This window comes from Panthera tigris, chromosome F3 (assembly GCF_018350195.1).
Source record: "Panthera tigris isolate Pti1 chromosome F3, P.tigris_Pti1_mat1.1, whole genome shotgun sequence".
In the NCBI taxonomy this organism is placed as follows: Eukaryota; Metazoa; Chordata; class Mammalia; order Carnivora; family Felidae; genus Panthera; species Panthera tigris.
The window spans coordinates 42739925-42763306 of NC_056678.1; the positions used below are offsets into that span (position 1 = coordinate 42739925).

The window sequence follows — 23382 nt, forward strand, 5'->3', positions numbered from 1 at the left end:
AATTACTCCTTTATAAATATACTCCTTTATACAAAATATATAAATCTAAATACTCCTTTATACAAAATATATAAATATAAATACTCCTTTATGCAAAACAGCTCAAGGGGGGAAAAAGAGAGAGAGAGAACTTGTGAGAGTGCCAGATGCCAGGACTAGAGAATGGTCTGAGGCATTAGGAAGCAGTGTAGCCGCAGGTGGGATGAGGGTCCTAAGGGAGGTTCAGAAACAGGGTCTGAAACCCTGAATCCTGGCTGGCCGGAGGGTGAGGGGGGCCGGGAGTTGGATGGACAACTTCTTGGGTCTTGCTCTAAGGAGCGAAGATTCTTGGTCAGCGACCCTCATACCTGAGCAGTGGGAGGGGGCGGAACCCACCTCTTTCTTCTCTTCTCACCCACCCCCGCCGCTCTCCCCTTTCCGACAGAGGTTTCCAGCTGCGGATGCCTGGATGGACCTGGCTGCAGGGAGGAGGAGGGAACTCTCTGTCCCTCCCTCCTTCTCCATCTCCCCACCCTTCCTCCTTCCTCCTCCCCCTGCCCGCTCTCTGTCTCCCTCCCTCTTTCTCCTCTGAGGCTGTGGAGTCGCCTCGCAGCAGCGAGCTGCGAGCGCCCAGCTCCCAGTCCCGGCTTGAACTGAACTGTGCAAGTGGCGGGTCCTGGAACCCCGGCCCGGGAGCGGCGAGCCCAGGTCTGAGCCCGGGCCCAGCGGCCAGCCGCCGAGAGGCCCTGGTTCGGGACCGAGCCCGGGCGCAGAGCGGGAGAGCCGGAGAGCCGGGCGGGCGGGCCGGCGCAGCGTCCCGGCGAGTCAGGGAGCAGGACCGCGGAAGGCAGGGAGACGGCCGCGAGCAGAGGGCAGAGGGCAGAGTGCAGAGAGAGGCCTGGCTCGGCGGAGGGCGCCGCCCGGCCGGAACCGAGCTCTCCGCCCGGGACGGCGGCCCGCGGTGGGGCGCGGACCCAGGGTGGCCACGAGTCCGGAGCGACTCCCCGGCCCACGGCGGGGGGCGTGCCTCCTCCCAGCCCGGCCGCCCCAGCCCCGCGCGCCGGTCAGCTGCGTCGCCGGGGCATGTGAGCGGGAAGCCCAGGCTGCCAGCCGCGAGGACCCGTTCGGAGGAGGAGCAGGAGCGCGGAGCCCCGAGCCCGGCGCCTGGCCGAGTAGTAAGTGCGCCCCCTCCGCGCCCGCAGCACGCCGCTGCGCCCCTCTCCCCAGGCCTCCGAAGTTTGACACTCGCGCCCCCGCGTTTCTGGGCACACGTCGGCTCTCGTCTCTGCGAGTTTCCATCTTTTGCAAAGTTTTTCGAGAAGGAACGGACCCCCACCTACCCCCAGCAACGCCGGCCAGTGGCGGCTCCTCTCGAGCAGACCCGGGTCCCTGTGCAGGGGGTGGGGGGGGGAGGCAGCCTGGTAAGGCCGTTGGGGGGGGGAGCTGTGTGGGAGGGGGACCGTGCGCACCACGCTTAGCCAGCCTTGGGGTGCCCGCCCCCCCCACCTCGCCGACCGGCCGGGGGCACGGGCACTGGGGCTTTCTCACCAGCCTGTCTAGGCGCCCAGTTCAAGGATTTCCCAGAGGGAAGCTGAGGCGACCTGTGCGCGCCCCGCGTGGGGCTCGGGAGCGGGCGCCCAGAGGCGGATCCACCCCCGCCCTGGTTGGTGCGGTGCGTGGGGCCGGCCACGCAGTCCTTCCCACCCCTCAGGTTCGCACCCCAGCGGACCCGCCGGGCGCTGCATCCTGTTTGTTTTCTGCTCCGGCCGCTCCTGTTTCACCCCTTCCCACCTCCCACCCTGGCCTCCTTCTTCCCACCCCCCACCTCCCGCCTTTGCTGTCGGAGGTGAATCTCCGCATCCTGATTTCCCCGCAAAGCGAATCTTGCCTGGGGGGAGGGAGGCGGGGATGTGGGGAGGGGGCCCGTCGCTCTGTTCCCAGCGGCTCGCCATTGTTTTCCCACCCCGCGCGTTCCGTACGTAAACACACACACACACACACACACACACACACACACACACACACACACGTGCGCGCCGGCGGCTGTGACACACGCACACACTAGCGGGCGCGCCCACACACACGTGTGTGTGTGTGTACGCGCGTGTGCGCGCGCGCCGGCTGCTGCGAGTCCCCGGACGCGCAGGAATCGCCCGCGGGATTTTCCCAGCCGCCCGCCTGGCCTTGCAGGCTGGAGGAGCTCCATGACTTCTCTGGGGCTGGGGAGGGCGAGAGACGTGGGGGCTGTCGGAGAGTCCCGGGCGGGGCCGCGAGCCGGGCCTGGGCGGGAAGTGAATTTTGAACTTCAGCCCTGGACCTTTCCGGGAGGACCCCGAGCGCACGAGCGGCGGCTCCCGCCCCGGGAGGGCCGACGGCAGCTGCAAGGACTCCAGCGGCGCTCTTGGCTGCCACCTCCGTGACAGGGGCTAGGAGGAAGCCGAGGAGTTTTCCTGGGAAGTTCGCTGTGACTCTGTGGGAATTTCCGGGCAGGGCGCCTCGGCGCTGGCGAAGGGGTCTGGCCAAAGCCAGGGGAGATGCTGCGGTTCTGGGCGGAGTTTCGAGATCCGGGTTTCCAGAGTGCTCCCTTAGGAAGTGGTGCTCCAGATGCTGGGTTGAGCACACTTTGGTTTGAATTCCTCTCCGACGGGCAGCATGAGCTCAGGCGAGTCCTTTAACTTTTACAGAATTTCCCCTCTGCAGAATGGGCAGAATTATGCACACATCTTTGAAACTGGCCTCTAACAATCAATTAAGCGGTATCGGTTTGGAAGGCATGAACTCCAAAAGGATAGCCCTCCCCCCTCCAGGGGGCCACATACAGCTCAGTGGTTGAGTCAGGGGCTCTGGAGTTAGAAGCTGGATCTTCGATCCTGCCACTGGCGATTTGATCTTGAGCAATTTAATCTTCCTGCTCTGTGCCTCAGTTTGTTCGTCTGAATCTCCTAGAACAGTACCTGGCAAGTAGTAAGTGCTGGAGAAATGTTAGCTATTGTTGCCATTATTACTTAACTGACCTTGTAAAGAAACCAGAAGGGCGTTTTGAGATTGTGCTCCTGTAATCAATTATAACAGCTGTCCACTTCTGGAAGGGAAGAAGCCTCCCACTTCTTTACTTCTCTGATTCTTCCTAGTCCTTGTCTAGTTGGGTCTTAAGTCTATTATCATCTCCCCTCATGCCCCCCCCCCCAATTATTTCACAGTGTTTATGAAAAGCAGTTATTCCCTCCTTTTCCTCATTCTTAAAAATTAATCTTGGCCCACCTGCAGTCTTCTCTCCATGGAAATCAGGCCCCAGGAAGGAAGCGGCTGCACAAGGGTGTCCCCTGAGTATCCTGGCTTTGGCTGCCGGCACAGGATTGGATGTGCATTTGTGTCTCTGGAGCTGGGTGAATTTCTGGAGAGAGGAGCCCAGGTGTCTGGGGCCCTGGGGAGGGGTGGGGGAGAGGCGGGGGTGGGAGGGGTAGTCAGGTGGGATTGGGCTAGGCTGTTCCTGGGGGAGCTCTGCTCCCCGGGCAGCGTCTGAGTCACCTGCTGCTGGGGCTCACTTGGGAACCTGGTATATCCCAGCTGCCTGGGGGGATCGGAGGCGAAGTTTCATCTTCAACTTTGTACTTGCAGTTAGAGTATTTTCTAGCACTTTGGGTTGGTCACAGGCTCCTTGTCTGATTCTGGACTCTGCGAATGCACAGCACCAGTAAGGGATGAGCTGGGTGACAGGAGGGAAGGGCGGGTGGATGCCACCTCGGACAATGGGCTCCTCTTTACTTTCTCTGATACCCTAGCCCCCACCCCAGGCATGGGGGGTGGTGGCCAGGCCGGTGCTTGGAGAGCCTGCTGGTGGGCTGGTTTTTCAGAGTCAGTACCTCAGTACCCCCCATTCATTCCTTCAACAGAAATTTGTTGAAAACCTGTTATGTGCCAGGCCCTGTGCTAGGCAGTGTGGCTTTAGGGGTGAGCAAGACAGGTAGTGTGCCTGTCCTCACGGAGCCTTCGTTCTGGTGGGAGGAAGCAGGCAATAAATAACTTGAAATAAGTAACCAAGACAACATTAGACCCTATGTGGCTTGGAAGAAATACAACAGGGTCATGTGCTAGAGAATGTCTGCCTGCGAGGAGAAAGGCAAGGGTGGCCCTGGATTGGAAGCCAGTGAAAGCCGCCCTGGGGGGAGGCTGGCTCAGCGGAGCCCTGAGGGATAAGGAGCCAGCGGGCTCAAAGACCTGAAGGAAGGATTCCAGGCTGAGGGAACAGCAAATGAAAAATCCCTGAGGCCAGATCAGGTTTTGCAACAGCAGTGTGGCTGGAGGAGGAGAACTCAGAGGAAGACAAGATCCTGGTCACAGAGGAGCCTGGATTTTATGGCCAGGGCGATGGGAAGACATTGGAGAGTTTTAAGTTGGGGAGTGACACGATCTGATTTGTGATTTTAACAGCTTATTGAGTATAACAAGACACAGGTAATCAGAGTTGCCCCAGGGGAGGGAAATGAGGGCCGAGGGGTGGGATGAGATGGAGGAAAGATGGTGTTTTGGCTCTCGATCCTTTTGTCCTCGCGGAGTGTAGGACACCGATCAACTATACCGTACAAACCAAACCCCAAAAAGCATAGGTAAAAAAGAGTAGCTGATCATTTGGAAGATGTATATCATCAAAAGTGTAAGAAAACCTATATAAAGCTCTGTAGGACAAACCTACTTCTGCGCAGATAATTGTACATATACACATGTACATCCTGCACACATACATAAAAAGATTCAAAGGCTGCCTCGAGATGTTTACAGAGCTAATTCCAGATGCGGAACAACGGGTGATTTTTATTTCCGTGATCTTCTGTTGATTCTTCCAATCTTCTACAATGGCCATGAATTACTCTTGTAAGTGGGAAAAAATGTAAAAGAGAGAGGTCGCTCCGGCTGCTAATAGAGGATAGTTTGGAGGGGAGCCGGAATGGAAGAGGCTAACTAGGAGGCTGGATCGGAATCGAGGTGGGGGGGGGGGGATTGAGGAAGGGTGGGCCAAGGGGAGATGGGTCTGGGGGTGGAGACAGCAGGTCTCACTAACTATTCTTTGCTCTTGCCCAGAGAGGGCATTCTGTCCCCCAGCTCAGATGTCATGATCAGGAGTGTCGGGGTCAGTGGCGGTGAAGGGCGATTTCCAAAGCTGCCTTGGCTTGAGAAGCGTCTCACATTCCAGCTTCCTCCTCACCCCGTCGTTCCTTAGTGGGGAGAGCCCCGTTCTGAACATGCTGCTCCTCTCATAATGGGCAGATTTAGGGCCACGTGATGTGCCCGGGAAAGATTTAGAGCTGGGAGAGGTGTTCATCACTGAACACCTCTGAGCCTCTCTTCTCCCATCTGTGAACTGGGACAATAACAGCAACAGTGCTTACCTCTGACAGCTCGGGAGGCTCACCTCTGGTTAAGCCTTCAGTGGCACTGCATGAATGGCATGGGCCTGGGGTGTGCTGTTGCCCGACACATGTTTGCTTGAGAGGCCTGTTCCTCCAGAGGATCTAACATTCCTGCCCTTGAGGAGCTGACATTCTACACGGGTTTACTCCTCTCTGGGGGTGCTTTGAGACTGGCCTTTATTGGGCAGCTCCCTGTAGGTTGCCAGGAAGCCTCTGGGAAAGAGTGGAATTCAAATGCCACCATGCCTGCGCGCCCCTCCCCCCAGCCACATTCAGAGGTAAAGGGGAGCCTTTGAAAAGGGCTCTGTGCTGGGAAGGCCCAGCCAGGCCCACAGTAAATCGTGCTTTGAATGGGAATTATTTTTGTGCTCAGTGTTTGCTTAAGAGGCCTCGCTCCTGTCCAAACTCGCTGAAGTCCTCACCCTTTGCTAGTCCCCTTTCTGGAACCTGGCTATGTCAGCCAGGAAGGCTGTCACAAGGCCCGTGGAAGATTGCTTTCACCTTTCCTGTCATCTCCTCCCGGTCTCCTTGCTCCCAAGCAGGAAGGCATGCTCTGGATGGGGTCTTTGCTTGGGGTCACCCCCATTTTGGCTGCCTCTTCCTTGGAGTCCCCCTTCCAGCTCCTTGGGAAGCCTCGATTAGGAGATTTGTTACAGGCCAGTTCGGCAAGGCTGCCTCTGACCTCTGCTTGCTTCTCTGGTCGGGTGACTCTGTTTCTTTGCAAAATTCAAATACTCTTTCTGAGCAGCAGTGACATCGTGGTTTCTTCCTGAGCGTGGGTGCAGTGGAGTAGGGTGTCCAGTTGGGCCCGAGTGCCTGTTCTATCTCCTGGACCTAGCCAGAGACCCCTGAGGTCATTCCTGCCCAAGCCTGAGGGTGGTGAAGGCCCTTGGGGCTCCCCTAGGAAAAGGTTATTGTCTCCCCTGTGTGGCCCACAGCATAGAACCTCGAGGTTACCACCTGCTACTCCAGACATGTTCTTAGCTCTCCTGCCCCTCCTTTATTTAAGAGGACCCTCTGTTCCTGGGACCTGCCTCCCTTCCCCTCTGACCCACTAGGTGCTGTGGTGGGGCGGGGGCGGGGATTGGCGGGGGGGATCTAGAAGGACCCAGACATGGAACACTGACAGTGGTCAGACCTCCAAGAGGCCGTGTGGTGAGGAGGAAGTGTCTGGGGTTCCCCTACCTCCTCCCAAGGTCATCCGCAGGCAAATCCAAGACCTGGGCATGGCCCGGGATGTGCCGCCTGTGTGGCTCAGCATCCCAGCACTAAGTGTGCGCGTGGGAGTGAGCCAGGAGAGCAAGCAGCCGGGGCTGAGAGGTGTGCCCAAAGGTTGCCGTGTCCAGTCAGGAGTGTGTTTTCGGGGGGAGAGGTGTATATGGGCTGGTAGAGGAAGAGGTGCGGACAGTGTCTCCGGCTTCCACGTTTTTCCTAAAGAGCATCCTCTACCCAGGCCCTTTCGGTCTCTCTGGGAAGCCTGACACACCCTGTCAAGCCTGCGTTCAGTTCCCTGGACACACACAGTCTTCGGACTCCCCCCCCACCCAGTACTCTAACATTTAAGCATCCCAGAGGATTGTGGCCAGGTTGAGAGTGGGGAGATGTTTAGTGTTCCCCCCACATTGTCCCCTGTATCTTCTGGGGACATGTCGAGGGTAGGGTTTCAGTGTTTTGGTTTGAGGAGAGAACAAGAAGGGGCCCGCAGACCAGGCAGGAACACTCTGGCCCCCCCCGCCACTGGTCTGCTCCCTGCCAGGCCTGGAGCTCCCTGGGGGATCCGCCCCAGAGGAGGCCAGACTGTTCTCCTCCCCTCGGCCTTACCTCCCCCAGTCACCGCCCCCTGCTTGAATCAGAATGGAATGTGCAGCCTGTGGAACAGGATGGGGTGAAAACTAGTTCCCAGAGGGCCTTGGTCCAGGCCTTCTCCCATCCCCCCTCCAAGGGAGCGGGGGAACCTTGGGGCTGGGTCCTGCTCCGTGGCACGCTGGAGGCACCCCGCTGCCGATTCGATTCCAGGGGGGCTCAGGTCCCGCCATTTGAAGGATCCCCCCAGGGTGGGGAGAGGGCAGGTTGGCCATTCAGAGGGCAGGGGGCTAGCGGGCTAAGGGGGACCCATCCCAGCTCTAGGAGCTAGACCTCTCCCCTTTGCTGACTTCTTTTTTTTTTTAATTATGGCTCATATATTTATTCTTATGTCTGTGTTTCTGTAGTTTCCGAAAGTAGTCCCACAACGTGCGTTACCTTTGTAATCAGAGGGAGAAGGATTTAAAATATATCCAGAACCTGCCACACGCTGTAACAGAAAAGTAGTCAGTGTTTCTTCTCTGGAAGACACACGGGTTCCTGGCGGGAGGGGTGATAGTGGGAAAGTGGGAAGCAGCCTGAAGACTGGACCGGTGGTACCCTTTCAGGATGACAGGCGAGTGGGCCCATGCACCCCGGCCCATGCCCTCCTTTTGGCCCTGGCACCTGGCAGGAGGCAGCAAAGGGAGTAAATCTTGCCTTAAGCTGCCCTCACACTGACTCAAAAGAGTTAACTCTTGCCTGGCCCGCACAGGCTGAGCCAGGCAGGCCCTGTGCACTCCTCAGAGGGGAGAAAGAGGGGAGTTTTCTGACTGCGGGGTGTGAAGTTCTAGAAACCTGCCCCCAGCCCTGTTGAAGGAGCTGAAGTCATTCCTTTATCCTGGTGAGGCTTCGATGCCAGGCCTGTCCCCGGAGGGGTGGGTGCGGTGGGGAAGGAAGGGAGAATAAAAGGTTAGTGGGGAGGGGCTGGAAGGAGGCCTGGCTGCAGGTATGACTGGGTTCTCAGAGGCAGGTGGGGCGAGGGGAGTGGAGAATGAATAGGGAGCTGTTGAAAACAGAGGGAGTGGCCCCTCCAGCCCTTGCTGTTTCTCTGGCTGACCTGGCTCCCCCTTTTCCTGGCTGGTTGGCCAGGGCGCGTGAGCGTGTGCGTGTATGCGTGCGTGCATAGGCAACCCGGGTAGGGGTGCTGCATTCTAGACCCTGGTTAGCCCCTCTGGCCTCTGGGAGATCAGGAAGTGCCTCTGAGAGCCCCAGGGAGACCGGCCTCAAGAAGGAAAGGAGAGAATGGACTGTGAGGCCAAGGAGAGCCAGAGGGAGGCCCTCCTCTTGTCCCTTCTCTGTGACCTTCAGTATTCTCCAGGGCCTCAGGTTCCTGACAAACCCCAAAAGGATTGGGGTTTCAGTCCCATTCTTCCTGGGGAGGGGCAGGGCAGCGAGTAGCGACCCTCCTTCCCTGCTTTCCTCTCTGTAAATTCAGTTGCCTCCTGCTATGTCCTTTTGAGCCTGGAACCACAGCCATACCCTCTCCCCGGGAGTGGAGGATGTCTGGGAGTCTGGCCAGGGTGAGGGGCTAGAGAAAGAGCAGAGTATGGAGGCAAAGGGTTAGTGGTGGAATCATGGGGACCCCTAGCTGGAGCTGGTGGGGCAGAGAGGGGGAGGCCTCTCTTAGTTGGGGTGAAGGTGCCCTAGCCAGGACACAGGCCAAAGAACAGAGGAAGGGGATCTGTGGCACATCTTGCCTGGAAAAGAGGTGTGGGTAGCAGGAGAACTTTCTCTTTGGTATCTGAGGACGTCAAGGGATGAGCTTGACTGCCATGTAGGTTGTGATAAGTATACAAGTCTGGGTGGATGGGGCTCTAAGGTACATGATGGCCTTACTGGAACTGGGCAGCACATCAGGGACCCGTGGTTTCCAGAATGTAAGTTCGCGTCTCTCCTGGCAGCTTTGCCTGGCCTCAGATCCATCCTCCTCATCATGACACCCCAAGTTTGGAGGTGATTTGGCTCTTTGGTACCCCTTTCTGGGCACTGATTGACTTGGAGTTTGGGGAACCAGAATTGAGGGGAGGGTCAGTTGTGAGCGGGGGTGTGCGTGGGGGGGGTGCGGTTTAGTGAGGGTCTGTGTAGCTACCACCCTCCTCGCAGAGCCCGAGTCCTGTTGGGACCTTTGGCCGTAGAAGCCAGGTGGCCATAGCAGCGAGGCACCTCCTGATTCCCGAGTCAAGGCTGGATGGATGTGGGAGCCCCAGGGGGGAAGGGGCAGGGAAGACTGAAGAGGGGGGTGCATAAGAGGAGAGGGGAGTTCCTGTCTGGCCCGACAGCAACCTCTACTGGACCCTTTTGCTGGCCTCCGACCCACAGGATCTTCCTTGAGTCCTTGCCCTCCTGTCTCCCTGTCTCATGCTCAAAACTCACCCATCCCTGTCCTTCAATATCTTGTTCTTTGATCTCTGAGGAGATAACTGGCTAAGCGGATTTACCAATCTAAGTTCATGTGCTGGTGGGTAATTCTCGAAGCCTTTTAACCGGCCACAGGGCCTTATTAATCCAGGAGGTGACTGTCAGAGAGGGAACTTGGGGTGGAGGTGTAGTGGATGTTCGGGCCTGTGGGGGCCTGCTCCGTTCATGCAGCCACTCAGCGGGTCCGCAGGGAGTGCCTGCCTCACGGCTGTGCCCTACTACGCTGGGGCTAGGAGACCAGCACGGCCCTGTTCTACTTAGTGAGGAAGGGAAAGAGAAGGAAGTCATTGTCAGATACTGACTGACAAAGCGAGGGTGGGGAGGTGCAGGGCGGAGTGCTACAGGGGCACCCAGGAGGGCACTGCCATCAGAGTTGGGCAATCAGGGAAGGCTCCCTGTAAGAGGAAACCTAGAGACCTGGAGGGTGAGGAGGAGATCGCTTGGCAAGAACAACTCAGAAGAGAAGGTTGTAAGGACAGATCCTTTCTGGTCAACCAGGGGCCCTACCTGGCTCCCCAAGGGCATGGCAGCTGGTCCTGTCCCTTACCAGGGCCCGAGGGGGCATCAGGACTTTGGAGGGAGGGGGAGTGCTAGGCATTTGAAGACAGGGTGGCTAGAGGCTCCTGGAGCCCAGAGGCCTTGTTCTGCTCCGAGTTGTGTGTGTGTGGGGGGCTGAGTTGTGTGTGGGGGCTGCCCGTGGTGTGACGCTGCGGATTTAGGCGGGACTCGGGTGTGTGGCCCAGGCGGCCGGGGATTGGAAACCAAACTCTCTCCCAGGCCGCTGGGGCGGGAGAGGATTGCTGGGACCAACTGCAAATTAGCCAGGCTGGCGTTAAATGCCTTCGCCGCTTCTCTCCTTCTCTCCCGTCCCTCCCTGCCCTCCTGAAAATCAACAACTGTGTCAACAGCAGGGTGATTGTGCTTGGCCCGCAGCCCCCGGGGCTGCCAGGACCAGGCAGGTGCTGGCAGGGGCTGCCGGAGCCCCACGCTGGGAGCAGGCTGGGCCTGGCTGCCAGGGCTGTAGGATAAACAAGGCCGCACACAGCCCGGCCAGGAGGGAGGGAGGCCACAGGCAGGCAGGAGGGAGAACAGGTGTCTCAGGAGCTCTGCAGACACAAAGGGCCTCTTGTCTCCTCCTCCCTAGCCCCGGGGAGCAGCCCCCCTCCTCGGCTCTCAGGCCCAGCCAGAGACCAGTGGTCAGGTCAGCCAGGGGGTGCTGGCAGCGAGGAAAGGGCAGGTGCTGACCTCCACACTGCCCCTGCAACTTGCTTGTTTTTTCTTGCTGGAGGCAGAGGTAAAACCAGTCCGAACGAGGCGCCAGCCCCATGGGCAGGAGACTTGCCTCTGAACAGATCCGCTGGCCATGAGGCCTCTGTGGGTCTCAGTTTCCCACTGGAAAGACAGCAGGACCCCTCACCCCTGCTGGGACACTCAAGGAAGAAATGGATGGGAGATAGGAAAAGCACCTGGAGGTTTGGGGAAGAAAGCAGCGCTGGATGTCAGAAGGTGGGACCAGAAGTAGGGATATCCGGGGCCGAGGAATTTCAGGTGGGATTTGGAGCCGGAGGTGGCCGGGGTGAGGCAATACCTTCCTCCTTCTCTACCCTTTTATGCCACAAACCTTTACTGAACACCTAGCATGTGCCAGGCACTGCATTAGGGATGGGGAGGCAAGACAGTACCAGCCTGGGCAGGCAGACTCTGGAGCCAGACTGCCTGTGTGGTCTTGGGTAAGTAGCTTAACCTGTCTGAGTCTCAGTTTCCCCATCTGTAACGTGGGAGTGATAATAGGGGCTGCTGTGATTGTTACATGTGAAGAGGTGCTCGGTGTGGTATCTTGAATAGTAAGGGTTGTATTAGAGAAGGCTATTACTGTCCCTGTCCCTGGGGCTCGGAGCTAGCCGGAACCTGAATACATAATTGCAGTCCAGTCAAGGAGTAGAGACCAGGGATCTCAAAAGACTCTGGGATGCCCTGGAGGCGCCATCAACTTTTCTAGGGTTATTAGGGAATGATTTTTTTTTTAATGTTTATTATTTTTGAGAGAGAGACAGAGTGTGAGTGGAGGAGGGGCAGAGAGAGAGGGAGACACAGAATCCGAAGCAGGTTCCAGGCTCTGAGCTGTCAGCACAGCCCCGACGGGGAGCTTGAACTCACGAACTGTGAGATCATGACCTTAGCTGAAGTCGGATGGTTAACCGATTGACCCACTCAGGCACCCCGGGAATGATTTTTAATTTTTTAAATTTTTTTAACTTACATCCAAATTACTTAGCATATAGTGTAACAATGATTTCAGGAGTAGATTCCTCAGTGCTCCTGACCCATTTAGCCCATCACCCCTCCCACAACCCCCTCCAGCAACCCTCAGTTTGTTCTCCATATTTAAGAGTCTCTTCTGTTTTGTCCCCCTCCCTGTTTTTATATCATTTTTGCTTCCCTTCCCTTATGTGCATCTGTTTTGTCTCTTAAAGTCCTCCTATGAGTGAAGTCATATGATGTTTGTCTTTCTCTGACTGACTAATTTCGCTTAGCATGATACCCTCCAGTTCCATCCACATCGTTGCAAAGGGCAAGGTTTCATTCTTTTTGATTGCCGAGTAATACTCCACTGCATATCTATACCACATCTTCTTTATCCGTTCATCCATCGACGGACATTTGGGCTCTTTCATACTTTGGCTATTGTGGATAGTGCTGCTATCAACATGGGGGTGCATGTGTCCCTTTGAAACAGCACACCTGTATCCCTTGGATAAATACCCCAGGAATGGTTTTTAAAGAAAGGGCAGCATTTGAGCTGGGCTTTGAGTGAGGTGTAGGAGTTTTCTGGTCAAGAATGTACGAAGGGCGTTCTAGGCAGGGGCAGAGCCAGAGCCCCGTGGTGTGTGAAAGTACATGCCTGCACTACAGGATGGTGAGGATGACTGGGGTGGGTCCGGGGTGGCCTGGGTCAGACTGAAAAAAGGGTCTGCATGGCCGGTGAAGTTCAGGCTCATCCCTAGCTTGCTCCAGGGTTGGGTGCCAATTTTGGTCATCATTTTGTACCTTTCTTCTTCCTCCTCTCCACGCCGATACATTGTGAATAACTCCGTCTCGCTCTGGAATAGTCTTCATTTTAGGAGAAGGATAATTCAATGAAAACACCCTGGAGCTGTGTAGTCAGAAACTTCCGGATTTGCAGCTTTTGGATTTTGAGTCTCCATATTGGGCATTTTGCCTAATTTCTTTTTCTTTTTCTTTTTCTTTTTTTATTTTTAACATTTATTCATTTTTGAGAGACAGAGGCAGAGCGTGAGTTGGGGGGGGGGGGTGGGCAGAGAGAGGGAGGCACAGAATCCAAAGCAGGCTCCAGGCTCTGAGCTGTTAACATAGAACCAGATGTGGGCTCGAACCCACGAACTGCGAGATGGTGACCTGAGCCGAAGTCAGACACTTAACTGACTGAGCCACCCAGGTGCCCCTTGCCTAGTTTCTTTGAGCTGCGTTTTTCTTATCCATATAATGGGGCCATGGTGTCTCCCCTGTGGCAACTTATTGTGAGGATTCTAGAAAAAGGTGTGCCATGGGCTGATGCACAGCAATTGCACAGTAAAGGGAACTGTCGGGATTATTCTCTGTCTTGTCCATGTCATAAGCCTTTTTGGAACTTGGTTTCCGTTATCTGTCTCATGGAAATGGTGGTCTGTCTTCTTCCCATCATTGTCAAGTTGGAAATGGCCAGGCTGCCCCTTTCCTGGGCAGGTCAGTCAGGCCGGGAGGCCCAGGATCCGAAGGACCAGCGGCGGCCTTCCTGGGGCACCGCCTAGACCTGCCAGACTGAAGGGGGGACTGGCTGACCCCAGAATTGTAGCCGGTGTGCCCAGCCCAGCTGTCGCTCCCTGCGCATCAGGCACTGGGGCCCCTGTCCTGCCTTTCTTTCCCACGGGGGTGAAACCCTCCGGGAGCCGCTAACATCTTCCTCTGACTGCTGTGCTGGTGTTTGAGGGTCAGTGGGCAGCTGGGGCCGAGGCCCTGGTCCAGCCTGCGTGCCCTCAGGCTTGTCCCTTCATCTCTTGGGGCCTCACTTTCCCCATCTGCAATTTGGCAAGGGTGGTTTTGACCCCTCCTAGGAGAAGACGAGAATGCTGTGATGCTGTGACCGTAGAGTCAGATGAGGGCAATGACGGCCACCCTGGTAATGTTTGCTGCGGTTTCAAATCCAGATGTGGAGTCAGACACTTTGTCACAGCCCGGCATCTGCCGTCTCCACCGTGGGCCTCTTTCCGGGCGGCTTGTCTTCGGGTGCCTGAGAAACCCTGTGAGTCAGGGAGGGCAGAGGGTATCTGACCCCTCATTTTGTGGATGAGGACTCTGGGATTCGCCTCCGAGTGGCGGGGCTTCCTAGTCCCATGCCGGCAGGGACAAGGCTGGTCTGTGTGGCATGTCTGACCCCGTGCAGACCAAGTGGAAACCCACTCTGGGATCTGGCCGCAGAACCCTCTGGCCTCCTGCCACTGGTTTTGAGCAATTGGTGATGGGAAGGGTTGAGGCGTTGACAACTGGAGCCCAAGGGGTCTCCTGACAGTCCCATGGAGCCCAACCCGAGACTAGATGGGGAAGGATGTTCACCTTGGCTGAGGCTGCCCTTCTCCCCCTTTCCTCCCTCGCCTGCCAGCTTGACTGTGCCCGGTGTGGGCACGGCCCTGTTGTCTCTAAATCCTCTGCACGCCTGTTTTCTCAGGTGGTTGCAAGGTGAGGGGAGGCTAAAGAGGGACAAAGCTCTGGAATGTCCCGGTGAGGTGGTCAGGTAGCTTTCTAGGTGCATTGCAGACTGCCTGAGTAAGAGCAGGGCAGAGAGAGCAGCAGTGACAAGTGGGTTTGTCCAAGGGCCACGTACATATTTACGTGCAATTTGCATATAACCTATACCCTGAACACAATTTTTATAATCTATCCCTGGGAACATTCAGATTTGTCTTCTACTATTGTTCTTTCCAAAGATGGCGGCTTCTGGCTTTGACTCCTCTCTTTGCCTCCCCACTCCTGTCCCATTTCCCCCCAGATGGCTCTTGCACAGGGTAGGTGACTGGGAACAGAGTCCGGCTATGGGTGTGAGCCCAAGAGGGCTGGGCCAGCCTCAGCACCACTGTTCTTTAGCACCACCCACGCCCCCACTGCTCCCTGGCGGCCACCTGTCATCTGTGAATGGGGATTGGGGCACCCCCGGCAGCCACCTCTCCTCTGTGAATGGGGATTGGGGTACTACCATCCTACCTGGTGCACAGTGCTTGGCACTTAGTAGATGCTCAGCGAATCTAAGGATAAAGTGAAGTTAGAGATGAGGGGACAGACACAAGGAAACAAAGACATTCACAGAAGAGCCTCCTCTGGGCCTGGCTTTTGTGCCTGTGAGGGGCAAGGCTGGGGGGGGGGGTGGGGGTGGGGAGACTGATCCCTTGGGAGTCCTGGGGAGGGGAGGAGTTGATTTCCCACTCTGTGGCCAAAGGAGGCATTTCTTTCTCTTCTTGGCCTTGCAGGAAGCAGTGTTGAGGATGAGAGGAGCAGAAAGGAAGGGCCAAGCCTTCTATTATTTTGTTTTTCAGATTGGGAATCTGTTATTAGCAACTTAAGACGCCCAGGTCTCTAGCCAAGCACATTCTGTTCTCCAGTCTTCTTGGGGGAAGACTCTTAGGGGCCACGGTGGGGGCTAAACGGGAAAGGGGAGCAGGTCAACAATTTATGAGGGACTGTGTGGTGTCCTGGCCTGTGCTAGGGAATAACTTTAGCATGGGGCCAACTTGAGCCCAGCCCCGTGTGGGGAGAAGCCCTTCTGGATGGCACGGCATCCCCATGTGATCCCTAATGGTTCTTGTACCTGGGGTGAGTGGGCTTCCCTCCCACGTGCATGCTCACCGGGCCTTGGGCTCCAGATTTCTCCCTGTGAAGTGGGGTCAGGGCTGTGATGCTCGGAACAGAGCCACCGTAGACTTTCTCAAGAGAGCAGATCTGGGAAGACACCTACAAGGGAAGAAGAGTGTGTGAGCAGATCCCGGAAGAGGGCGAGCGGGCAAAATGGCCGCCCCTGTGGAAAGAATGGCGCACAAGCAAAACAACCCCCTTTCTGCAAAAGTGCTGAGCGGATGGAATTGAGCTTGGCGACCACGAGATCGGGCCACAGATAGAGCTCTGTGGGTGCCTGGGCTTTGTGGTGCAGGTTGTTGTGGGGGGTCCTGGAAGATGATGCAGAGGGCAGGAACAGTGCCCGTGGCGCCTTCTCCCCCGGGCTGGCCTCCACGACCCCCTGGACTCATCACCGGTCCCTATTCCTGGAAGCAAGTCCCCTTCCTGTGTCCACTCACGTAAGTCGACTTCATTGACTTCTCCTCAGTCTCCTCCCAACTGGCTTTGACGAGAAATAGCCGCATTGGCCGTTCTTCAAAGGGTCAGCGTCCTCCAGGCATCCCTGGTGCCAAAGGGCAGAGAACCCTGCAGTGGCGGGGGAGCTTCTTAGAGTCAGGGACAGTGGTGCCGGATGCCCTCACCTCTGCCTCATGGCCGGGAGGAGCCCAGGCCGCTTTGGAGAGAGCAAACCACTCAAGTGAGTTACTTGCATCCCAGCCGGGTGCTTGGTTGGTGCCCTTGGGTGGTTGGATCAAGGGCAGATTTGCTGGGAGGATCGAAGCTTCTGTGGAACTGTGGAAAGAGCCGGGGCTGAGAATGTGTGCATGGGGGGTGTTGGGGGAAAGGGGTGTTGGGCGGTGAGAGAACGGGCCTGGTTTCTAGCTGTGAGATTTGGACTATTATTATTTTCCTCACACAGCTGATGGCCACTCAGTCCCCAGATGGGTTACTTGTCCTGTGTTCTCTGAGTTGACATCCTTTTCCTCAGCTAGCTCAAGGCTCTTTCCAGGGGTTCATGAAAGGATGAATTACAAGATCCGATTTCTTGTAGTTACGTTCAGTAAGTGTGTATAGAGCTCGTACTCTGGGTCCGCTACCGGGCTTGGGGTTCATTAGCCACCCCTGGGTCCTGCTAAGATGACTGTTAGTGGGGCACCTCTGTGCCAGGAGCTTTAAGGAGCAATGGTGGCTGAGCTACCAGCCCTGAGCCTTGCACAGTAGAAAAAAGGGGCATTAGCTTAGATTGCAGTTAGGAAAAGACCACCAAGGTCAGAGCAGGTCAATGGGGAACCAGAGAGTGTTTTCAGAGAACTTTTAGAATGGCTAGCTCATTCATTCAGACTGAAACGTCTCTCATTGTTCTATGAAAAATTCCAACAGAACCCTGTTCTTTTCCTTTCCATTCAAAGACATTTTTGCTGCCTCACATCATGGTGAACCATCTGGTAATTGAGACAACTTTCGCTTCCCTGCCAGGGCTAGTGGGCTCCCAGGGTGTGGGGCTGGCAGTCCTGGAGGAGTGAGGGGGGAGGGATATTGCGTTTCCCTGTCTGCCCGGACCCATGCCACCCTCGGCTTTGGTCCTGCCAGGGCCCAAGTAAGTACGGATGGCCAACTTTCCTGGGAAAGCCAGCGGGTGCCATTTCTTGACAAATGGGCAAATTTACGTTGTACAGGATTGAGAATTATTAATCTCTAGATGCCTTTTTTTTTAAGTGTTTATTTATTTACATTTATTTAGAGAGTGGGGGAGGGACAGAGAGAGAGGGAGAGAGAGAATTCCATGCAGGCTCCTCGCTGTCAGCCCTGAGCCTGACAGGGGGCTCCATGCCACAAACCGTGAGATCTTGACCTGAGCCACAGTCGAGTCGGCCGCTTAACCGACTGAGCCACCCAGGCACCCCCGGGGTGTGATGTATTTTTGAACAAATATGATACTCGGGGAATGGATAAGTGTTACCAAGCCCTCATGATATGAGGGAATCAGGTGAGGTGGGGGGGAGAGGAGACCAGACTGTGCCCACAGGGAGGCTGACATCTGTCCGGGGAGGTGAGGCAGAACCCTAGGCAACAGAGCTACGCCACAGGAGCAACCCGGTTCAGCCGAGTTGGCCGGGGCGCCAGGACTGATGGAGCCCTTTTCCACCTCCACAGCCTTCGGTTGGAAGGCTGGGTGCATGGGGGAGTCAGAAAGACCCAGGTTTGAGGGCTGGCTCTGCTGCTTCAGAGCTGTGTGATTTCTGGTAAAATACTAGAATGTTCTTAGAGCCTGGTTTTCTCACCTACAAAGTGGGAAGAGAATAAAATACCTACTTCACAAGGTGAAAAGGCTTCCATGAGGTGATGTACATATTACAGGGCCAGTTTGGTTCTGCACCTGGCTTGGTATAGGGCCAGTTTGGAGAAGGTTCTGGTGAGTGGAAGCTGCTACTCATATGGTAGCCAATGAGGCGGTGCTTGTTGGGGCTTGTGCTGCGGTGGGAGAGGTGCGGCTTTCCCGGCCCGCCTGGATGTGCCGACAGCCCTCCCTTGGGTCTCCCTTGGGTCTTGGCCTCTGGGATCTGGGAAAGGGAGAGGAGCACCTCTCCAGAGGGGCGGGGCGGGGGTGTGGGGGGAGATGGGGTGTTGGCTCTGACACCTCCCTCAGCCTTCCAGAGTTTTCCTTCTTCACATGCCACAGGCAGAGGCGCTCGCCGCAAAGCCCTCAACTGTAAAATGCTGCTGCGTTGGAAGGATAGCTTGTGTGTTAGAAGGATTCAGTTAAAAGGACTGATTAGGTGGAAAGTGTTCAGAGCAGCGTCCAGCGGGCGGGAATCTTATCCAGGTGTTTGCTGCGGTTTGTGTTGCTGCGGTCATTCTGTTACCAGCGTGACCCATTCACTCCAAGAAGCAGGGGTGAGAGTGGCTGCCCCAAGTGTTCCAGAAGCTTGGAGCAGGGGCTGGGCGTGGGCCCCCGTGTGTGGACCCCGCCATGCTGGTGCTGGGGAGCAGCCCAGGAAAGCGAATGAACTTGTTTGTCACGCACTTGTGCAGACGGGGCGTTGCCGGGTGTGACAGAAATGACCGTCCGGCCCTGAACATCTTTGTCCTTTGCCCAGTGTCGTCCCTTAAACTGGTCACTAAGGGCGGGGGCGGGGGTAGGATAGATTGTTGTAAAACCTATGAAATTCACATGCAGTTGGGAGTGCTTTGAGGCACGAAACCAGCAGGTTCGCAAAACCCAGCTGGCAGTGAGTTGTAACGATTCATTGTAATAAACAGCCTTTAACCAACCTTTGGACTCCGGGCAGCTCAGGAGCTGTCGGCAAGGACCCGGCAGGAGGTGGAGGCTGCCCCTCGGCACCCAGCCCTCCCGGTGGAGAGGGTTCATTGGGCTTGGCTGGCCTGTGGGAAGCAACCTCTTCTCCAGGTCCCTTGTGCTCTGGTTTTGGACTTGGAGTCAAGCAGATCTGAAATAGGATTCTGCCTCCATCCCTTGGCTTCAGGTGCCTCGTCTGTAAAATGGGTCTTGTTGCTGCTGAAAATATCTGTGAAGTGCTCAGCTTGTTGTGATCACTCAGTAGGTGCCGTGGCGATCTTTCTGCCGATTTGGGCGGCAGCCTGAAGGTGGAAACCAGGGGCTTGGTGGCTCTTGTGTTTCCACCGCATCCAAAGACCTTGGAGCCCTTTCCCACTTAAAATTTTATCTCTGGGAGAAGTAATAATTCACTCCCTGTGCAAATGGAAGATCGGAGACCTTGGAGGTCGGGTGATGCCTCCTGGGCCCCACGGTGAATTAAAGGCATCCAGATCCCTTTCCCTGGTATGGAGCTTTATAAACCATCAAGCATATGAAGTGCTTTGACATTTTTAAAAAATCACTGTGCTGAGGCTCCTAGCAATCTGGTATTTTGACCCCCAATGTACAGATAAGAAAACTGAGGCTGAGAATTAGGGCTTGCTCAGGACTGCATACTGAGTTTGTTTCAGAGCTTGGGGCTCAAACTCAGAACTTCTGCTTCCACATCCAGTGCTGTTTCCAGAGCAGACTCAGAATTCTCACCCGGGCCTGTGTGGACCCCGTCTGCAATTATTTTTCCCTCTTTTCAGGTAGTTCTGTTAGGGTGGATAGTCATGCGCTGGCAGGGAGAGGGTTAAATTCTCTAAGCGCCAGAGCTGGTTTTGAGCTAGGCGCCTGCAGTGACCCCAGCGTTGACCCCCACCCCCACCCTATCTCCCGGGTCAGGGCAGCAGGCTGTGGGGGAAGGGAAACAGAGTGGCTCTAATGGTCCAGTGGGGGCAGAGGAAGGGCTTGGGGAGGCAGGGGCAGGGAGGAGAAGCTCCTCTCCCACCCTCTTTGGACAAAGATGGACAAAGATGCCAGTGACCTTTTGGTTTCCATAGAAAGTGCTTAAGGGTCCCTTGTGGTAGACCGCCGTCCGCCTGGCCACAGAGCACAGGCAGCTCTTAGAGATACTGGGACCCTGTGATGTGTTCTTGCTTAAGTGGAAACTGGGGCAACCTTTACGAGTAAAGGCACCGCTGACAGAAAATGGAAATAGCAAATGAATCTTAGGGCTGGATGGGACTTTGGTCCCAGTCTGCCATTCATCGAGGAGGAAAAGGACAATTCGGGTGGCCCTCGGAAGCCAGCATCTGTGGAATAAGTGGATGAGTCCCTGATCGTTTCCCTTCTCTCCCAGGTCCATCTGTCCCATCCTCCACCCTGTCCCCTGCCTCTGTTAGCTCAGACCTTCTGGTTTGGAGCTTCCATTTGGACCACTGTCGCTATGTATTCTCCTCACGGACTTTGAGAGAGGCCCAGAGCAGTAGGATGCCTGGCCCCGGTGTGCACAGCAAGTTGGGGCAGATCTGTTCTGGAAACTAGATGTCAGCCCAGTGCTTTCCTTGAAACTGCCACCCTAAGAAGGACATCGGAGAAAAGGAGTTCCAGGAAGGCCAAGGAACCGACTGTAAGGGAACCTAATCTCTTCTTCTCTCCCCTCTTCGTGCCCCCAGATCCCTTTCCCTCCCTGCTGAGGAATCCCAAATACACCTGTCTCTGCATGGCAGGTGGAAGCCTTTAATTGTTCCTAGAGGCGAGGGAAGCATGGAGGGGACAGCCTTCTAGCTGGTGGGGCAGGTCTGGCACTGTCTGGCTCTGGCCTTTTCTAGACACTTCAATTAGTGATGTTAATTATGGCTTTGTGAGCATGGGGTTCTCCAAAGGTAGCCAGTCTCCAGCCCGCCGCTCTCCCTGATGCCCGTCTGACATTGGTCCCCAGTCTGTGAGGCCGTGTTTGTGCTCTTGCCTCTGCCCATCTGCAAGATTAAAGGTGCCATGAAAGTGTAAATAAATTATTAGCAGCTTCATGGTCTCCGTCTTTTTTTTTTTTTTTAATGTTTGTTTATTTTTTAGAGAGAGACACACAGAGCACAAGCAGGGGGAGGGGCAGAGAGAGAGAGGGAGACACAGAATCTGAAGGAGGCTCCAGGCTCTGAGCCGTCAGCACAGAGCCCTACACAGGGCTCAAACTCAGACTGTGAGATCATGACCTGAGCCCAAGCGGGATGCTCAACCGACTGAGCCAGCCAGGCGCCCCATTATTTTAACCGTTTCTGATTATACAGTTTGGGGGCAGCGAGTACATTTCACATTGTGTAATCATCACCAACCATCTCCAGACTTTTGCGTCCTCCTGAACTGAAATTTGTACCCAGTGAACAACTCCCCCTTCCCCCTCTCCTTGCCCTTGGTAACCTCTATTTTACTTTCTGTCTCTATGAATTTAACTCCTCCTACCTCATATAAGCAGAACCAAATATTAGTCCTTTTGTGTCTAGCTTATTTCCCTTAGCATAATGTTTTCAAGGCTCATCCACATTGTAGCGGGTGTCAGAATTACCTTCCTTTTAAGGCTGATAACAGTCTGTTTTATTATATACATATATTATACACACACACACACACACACACACACACACCACATTTCGTCTGTTCAGCCTTCCATAGACACTTGGGTTGTTTTTCCACCTTTTGGATGTTGTGAGTAATGCTGTGATGAGCGTGGGTGTACAATATTTCTTCATGGACCCTGCTTTCACATCTTTTGGGTGTATCTTTTGGGTATATTCCAGAAGTGAAATTGCTGGATGGATATGGTTCTGTTTAATTGGAGGGTGGGGGGGTTCTGCCATATTGTTTTCCACAGCGGCCACACCATTTTACATCCCCATCAACAACTGCCCACATTCTTGCCAATACTTCTTTTAAAAAAAAAAAAAAAATCCATTGGGGCGCCTGGGTGGCTCAGTCAGTTGAGCGTCTGACTCTTGGTTTTGGCTCAAGTCGTGATCTCGCAACTTGTGAGTTCGAGCCCCACGTCGGGCTCTGCGCTGACAATGCAGAGCCTGCTTGGGATTCCCGTCTCATTCCCTCTCTCTCTCTGGCCCTTCCCTGCTCGCACGCGCTCTCTCTCTGTCTCTCTCAAAAATAAATAAACATTAAAAAAAAATAGAAAAATAATCCATCCTAGTGGGTGTGAAGTGGTATCTCATGGTAGTTCTCCATCTTTTTTGGGGAAGTCAAGGCCCTGAGAAATGCTGCGGCAGGCCTTCCCCAAAGTCAAAGCCGTCAGACCCTGGGCCCGAGCTTCCGGGCCCCCATCTTTCCACCCTCCATCTTGTACTCCCTTTGCTACTCTGTCCCCAGCCTACCAGGAGGGGGCAGGTGACGTCCTTCCGCTGCCTTGCCCTGTCCGTCCTCAGATTGTCAGGGTGCTCTCCTTCCCATCTGTCGCGGGAGCCGAATGGCCGTGACCCACCAGAGGTGTCCAGGGAGTGCGTGACTTTGAGGGCGGAGAGGTTTAAGTAACAGAAAATTTCAAGAGTTGATCCATTTCAACCCTGTGCTTTGGTTAAAAAGAAATTGTGATGCAGCCATAGAGGGGAGGATGTGCAAACATTACAGTCGACTTTGTAAAGAATTAAAAAAAATTTTTTTTCAGTAATTTCTGATGTTTTAGGAACATGAAGACTCCCCCTGAAAGACTGTTTTTTATTTTTTAAGTGTATTTATTTTGAGAGAGAGAGAGAGAGAGAGAGAGAGAGAGCGCGCACGCAATTCGGGGAGGGGCAGAGAGAAAGGGAGACAGAGAATCCCAAGCAGGCTCCCCACTGTTCGCACAGAGCCTGCTGTGGACTCTTCCGAACCACGCGATCATAACCTGAGCCAAAATCTAGAGTTGGATGCTTGACCGACTGAGCCATCCAGGCGCCCCATGACAGACTATTAAGTGAGGGGAAAGGTAGTATAAAACTTGCTTATGAGCTCAATAGGGGAAAAGAATACTGCATAGAAAAAAAGATTTGATGGAAACCTGCCAAATTCTGTTCAGTGGCCACCTCCAGATTGGTGGGAAATGGGTGACTTTCAAATTTCTCTGTTACCCTAAATTTTGCAGATTTTCTACAATGAGCACATATCCTTTGTATTCAGGAAAAAGGATGGTAAGAAAATAAGAATGAGTGCAACCATTCATTAGGCATGTGTGTTGCAAGGGACTATGAAGCAGTCAGTTCTGCGCGATGCCGTTGAGCACGGCATGGGTGGGAAGCTAAGGCAGCAGGTGTGGAGGCGTGGGGACAGGTGGCACGGAAAGAAGGCCAGAAAACAAAGAAGCTGTAACCGGAAGGGAGGTTACACAGCAGCCCTGTGCCTTCCGGAATGCTGCCTCTCATGCACCCGGAAGATACCGTGGTAGGGACGCTGGCTTTGGATCGCTTTATCTCTGCAAGTGGTGCGACTATTCCCAGGACTGTTGAAAGAATTAAAAGAGCTCATCCCTAAACGTGACACTTAGCATATTGT

At 55.0% G+C, this 23382-nt stretch overlaps 1 protein-coding gene across 2 annotated transcripts in view; it reads left to right on the forward strand.

The window, feature by feature from the left end:
- The first annotated feature begins 560 nt into the window (after positions 1–560).
- Positions 561–23382, forward strand: part of SOX13 (SRY-box transcription factor 13) — a 47601-nt gene continuing 24779 nt past the window's right edge. Inside the window, exon 1 of one of the 2 annotated variants that reach the window (XM_042975609.1) lies at positions 561–1154. The gene's annotated coding sequence lies outside the window, so the exon portion shown is untranslated. Of the gene's footprint in view, positions 1155–20467; positions 20486–23382 lie in introns of those variants that run through there. The other variant, XM_042975612.1, reaches the window with a different exon arrangement.